Raw genomic sequence first — 6038 nt, 5'->3', positions numbered from 1 at the left:
AATAATATTAATATAATGAAAATTATTATTTATTTAAATCTATGTATCCTGTTAGTTGATATTGAACAAAGCGTATAATTAAAATTAATACAATTACTCTCAAAAATCGGTTAGTCGCAATCTTCTTTGATGCATTAGCCGCTAAGAAATTTCATTACAGAAATTTCTCTTTCTTTTTATTCTCTTTCTCATTAAAAATCTAAAGAAGATTGTGTTCCAATATGTTGGAATAAAAAAGGTTTATAGTGAACCCAGAGTTCATCTTTTGCTCTCCGATATAATGCCTGTACAGAAAAATGAAATAAAAATTCTTCACTAATAAAAAAAACTCGGCGACAAAGTTTTATACTTTCCTGGCATCGGTTCTTATTACTACATAGTGGAGAAATAAATATACATGAAAAAAGTTTAAGAGTCGATATTTTAATTGAAAATTTAAAAAATCCAATTAAAAAATACGCATTTTTTAGAAAGAGCTAGAATTTGGGGGCAAACTTCTTTTTAAATGGTTGAGACACATTCACACATTTGCTGAGCTTAATATGAAGCGGGATTATGTTGGCAAAATTTTGAGAAAATTGATCCCAAAGAAACTATCTTCCCCACCCCTGTGGAGATATTGATCCGATAGAAGATATCGTATGTATATCCACGTGTACATATGTACATAAAATGTTACCCCCCACTTTTTTTGGGGTCCCTGGGTCATGGAACATCAAGAAATGCAAAAAAACCCATACCCCATTTTTGACTGATTACCATACTTAACTTCTTGCAGCATAGCTCTTAGCTATGATCCCAGGAAATTAAAAACAATCCTGTAACAAAAGACTTGTGAAATCTGGTCACTGATACATTATTCAATATTATCTTCTTCTTTAAAAGTGTACATGTATCCCACTTTTTTATTATCAAATCCATTACTGATTCTAGAACTATTTTTGCTATTTATACAGCAATTATACAAGTTGAAGAATAGGGTGTCAATGATAAGATATGTCATCACGGTTATGGCAACATCAATATTAATATAATTAAACTATTTAAAACTTTTACATTACACACAATAATTACCCAAAATTTTAACCGTCAAATCAAAATCTTATAATTATATAAAATTGTATCTTTTTAATCTTACAAAATGAACTACTATCAGCGAGGTTAAGTGCTAAAAAATTTGGATGTTCATTAGCCTTTGTTGATTGATTTGAGTGTTATTTTCTGCCCGTCCTAGCATTGTTACTCTAGCATTTGTAGTTTACGCATTTCAGAGTACCTCCATTCTCTTAACTACTTTTAGCACTGAGTCTTCCTGAGATGGGATCATCGAATAAATATCACTCCCACTACCCATCCATACTACTGTCATGGTCTATTCTACTTTGTCCCTCCTGCTCTAATAGTTATATAATTTCTTGAAAATAATCCTGATTCTTCATTTTAACAATTTTAAATTTTTATAAAAAAATTACATCAAATCGAGTGTTTATTTGTACATTAATTATCAGCTGATCTTTAAATTTCAGCATGAATATTTCCATGTCTTCTAGAATATTTAAAAGTTTTCCTTTATCTGCGTGTAATTTTTTTAAGGATTTTTATCATTTCACTGGTAATATGTCCTTTTTTGTACCAAATGCGTTGCATTATTTGAATCCTTTTTTCCATATTTATATGATTTTATACTTCATTAAATCCTGTTTTAAATTGTCATCTCATTTGTCCTATATACATCATTGTTACACTCACATTTTATTTGATATACTCCATTTTTGTTATAATAGTTTCTTTCTTCTATATTATTTCTAAATTTACTCGTGACAGTATTATTTGTGGTAAATATTTTATTTATATTTATTAAAAAAAATACTTTATATTTTTCTTCCCCGTACATTTTGCTCAATTTTGTTTTTCTTCTTCTGGCCTTCTGTTGTTCCTTTTTTTGTTTTTTTATCTTTCAAAATAGTTTCCTTATTATTCCTTTTTCATAATCATTACTCACTCTTATTTGAAAGATACCTAGTTCTTTTTTTTTTATTACACTTTACTTGATGATAAACTGATTACTCTTTATTGATAATTTGAACTGAATTAGATTATTTCATGCATAACAGTAATCGTTTTAAGATCTTGATATGCTTGTTGCTGATAACACTTTTGTGAGCGTTTTTGCTTTCAAATGCTCAATTATTTCATTTAGATTTGCGTCCAAGTAACCGATAAAATTTTTGTAGACTTAGATGTATGCTCCTTTTTAGATAGTATATGCTTCTTCATGTACAGGTGATGGTCAAGATAAAATCCTATGTACATCATCTGCTTGAGTGATGTCAACAAAACTTACCGTTGAGTATTCCTGTATAGGAAGTTGTTTCTAGATACTGTAAACGTGACATAAGTAAACCTGACTGCTTTCAAAGACTATTTAAAAAATTTACAGTTTCTCTGAGGTAACACGTGGATTTCTATAAACAAGAATGGCTGTCAGTTTAAAGCAAATCTGCAGTGTACATTTAATACAATATTGGGCCAAGAACACTTCCTTGTTGAATACTGGATTTTATATCGTACAAATCTGTGAGAAAATCTTAAATCTAGTTTAAAAACAGTTTACTTCAAGGTATAGAACTATCTATAAAACATTATGGTAGGGCTTTCTTCTTTTTACATTTTAAAATAATGCCGCACCTTATCAAACATCCAGATACAGTCAAAACAGTTCCTTTGATTCAAAAATAATGTTGTCCGATCTGACAACATGGAAAAACTTGCTCTATGGCTGTCCTTTCATAAAATCAAAGAAAAATGATTTCAGCTTCTGAAGAACAGTTAAACACTGGAAGGAGAATAATGGATCCGTAAGATTTCACACCATATAGATATTTACCAGCTTATGAATCATAATAGTTATGGTATTTTCAAAAGTCTGCAGAAATGTCAGATTCATAAAATGATGTTGAAAATAACTAACTAAAAAATAGATTTATTTTTATATATATTTAAAGATAGAAAATTAGACTGTAATGCTTCTAATACGTGCTTCTGGTGATGCTTCTAATACATGACTGGTGATTAAATTGAAACCTGGAGTTAAATTTGCATTTATTTATTTATCAATCACTTTCAGAACTTCTCATGGACTATAACGTTTCATTGGCAGAGACACCTTAGGAAGGAAATTTGTTTTCGTTATTGCCTTCTGTACTATTTGAGACTGATAAAATTGAAATACTTAAGGGTGATATTCTGCAAATAACCTCGCTTAGGAAATTACATCAATGTTGCTATATTTAAAAAAATATAGTTTTCCTCCTAACAAGCTGTTTGCATCTTACAGTGAAATTAGTAATGATTGTCCCGATTCACTTGCTGGAAATAATTTCCGCAAGATCAATTATGTGATCCATCATTCTTCAATAATACGTCAAATCTGTAAAACATTTGTTAGGTAGCAGTCCTAACGTTGCCAGAATTTTCACGCCTCGTATTTTGTGATCGTGTCTAATGAGATTTTCCACTGACAACATCAGCATAAGATATCTGTTAGTTCATGGCCCAAAGAATTCAATTTATGCTGCGATTAATATGTGAGGGGCGAGATAACTGCAGTTAAATACAGTTCAATCAAAATCAACTATTACTACAGATTTATATTTGGTTATAATTTAATTACAAAATTCATTAAAAAAATACTGCATTATTGCTAGCATATCTTCCAAATATCTGAAAATAAATTTGCATCCAATCTACCTAATATTATATTTGTGAAGTTACTAAATTTCAATCGGCATACACTCCTGAGTTACTATATTTTGTAAATTTGTTTATGAAGTTCATGAATTTTGTGTTGTTTTAAAGCTGCATGGATACCTTTTTCCTTGAACATTGTGGCAGTTAAAATATATTACTATGTAATCATGACTTTGTTCTCTGTTAATAGTAGTTTGATTACAAAAATAATGTTCAGCCAACTTATATCAGATATTCAACTGTGTTGAGTTTAGCAGCATAACCGTCTACTTACACAAATGTGTGTATTACGTGAAATTAAATTAGGCTTGGCATATTTTTTTGGGTCCGACCCAGAACATATTTTTGAAATAATTTAAAAGTCTTAGCAGTTTACTGAAACATTAAACTTTATTTACTCAGTTGTATTTTTTACTAGACATGTCTTTTTCAGAAAAGATTTGTTTTAATTACATCATAAAATTCATAACAAGAAAATTCTGACTTAATTTTAACATTTAGCAGATGGTTAGCAGTAGATACTGATAGTCTACTCCTTTCTACAGACCAAATGTTTTCTGTAATTGAAAAAACTCTCAACTGGAGTAGATGTCCCAGGCAAAGACATCACAAACATAAAATATCGGTCTTCCAAAACACCTTAACAATTGCATTCCACTTTTCTTCAATAATATCTGGTATTTTTCAGAACTTGAACCAAAACCTACCTTTTAGTTTTGAATTACCTGGTTCGACAATATACATTCATCAGATAGGTCACCAATATTTATGGAATCTTCTTTTATAATTTCATTAACATCTTGTGCACTCTCTTCTAAATCAGAGCAGGTAATTTCAGTCCATAAATTTATCCACTGAAAATTACTAACTTTATCAAAACTTGTTCTCCACAACTCTTAAGTACTGGATACTAGGATTATAAAAATTGTCTACGCTTGAGAAGAATATTTGTTCCTGAACATCATTAATTTCTTTTAGAGTGTATAGCAATTCTTTGGCAGAAGATGGTATAAATTTGTGGGTTTTTCTTTCCTGAAGTTGACAAATTAGTTTTTCAACAAGGCATTGAGGATCAACCTTTGTTTCAGTAGAATTAAAGTGATGATTAGTTGGCCAACAGAAAGAATCTTGCAAAAGCCAGCTTGGACCATGCCACCATAATACAAAATTAATTAATTTTTCCAGAAGACATCCCCGAGAGAGTATATCGGCAGGATTCGAAGGTGATTCAATATGATGCCACTTCGCATTAAAAGTCAACTGTTGAATTTCTGAAACTCGATCGGCTACAAACACTTTCCAATTGGTGGATTGACCATGAATCCAATGGAGAGCAATCATGGAATCAGAATATAAATGAATTTCATTGATTCTTTCATTTAAAGGTAATGTAACTTGATTAAGTAAGCGTGATAAGAGCAAACAAGCACAGAGTTCAAGTCTTGGAAGAATCATTTGTTTTAAAGGGGCAACTCGTGATTTGGAACACAATAAATTACATGAAACTTTATCATTACAGTAAGTAATTCTAACATATATATACAACATCCGAAACCCTTAAGAGATGCATCTGCAAATCCATGGAGTTGAAAGGATTTGATGCTACTATCAGTGTTTAACTTTTACACATATGTCAACATTTATAGAACTAACGAAACTTAATTGATTGTTTAAAATTGTATAAAATTTGCCACTGCAATAGTAAATTATCGGGTAAAGTATCATCCCAATTGCACTTGACTAGCCAAAGGCTTTGCATTAAATGTTTGCATAAAAATATAATGGGTCCAATAAGACCTAATGGATCATAGATACCAGAAATAATTGATAAAATATGTCAGTGAATATTTTAACTTTCCTTTGATTGACTTCATAAGTTAATTTATCTAAGTAATTATTCCATAATATACCTAAAGTATGTATGTTTTCATTTTTATTTAATGATATAGGTAGGTGTATTTAATAATAGTACAGTATCATCAGTGGAGAAAATATTTTGACAATTGAAGAACCACTTATGAAGGGGAAAGCCATACTGTTTTAATAAGTTACATACATCAATTTTTAACTGCTTAATTTCATGTACACTATCAGCTCCTGCAATAAGGTCATCAACATAAAAATCATTTAATATGGCTCTGCAGGCATTAGGAAATTGATCGTTATTGTCATTGACAATTTGAACTAAACAACGAGTAGCTAAAAATGAGGCACTAGTTGTACCATAAGTTACTGTTCTTAAGGCATAATGCTTTACGTCTTGTTCAAGGTTTTCACGCCACAGTATT

This window comes from Lycorma delicatula, chromosome 12 (genome assembly GCF_047948215.1).
Source record: "Lycorma delicatula isolate Av1 chromosome 12, ASM4794821v1, whole genome shotgun sequence".
NCBI classification, from domain to species: Eukaryota; Metazoa; Arthropoda; class Insecta; order Hemiptera; family Fulgoridae; genus Lycorma; species Lycorma delicatula.
Note: the sequence above shows the minus strand (reverse complement) of the source record.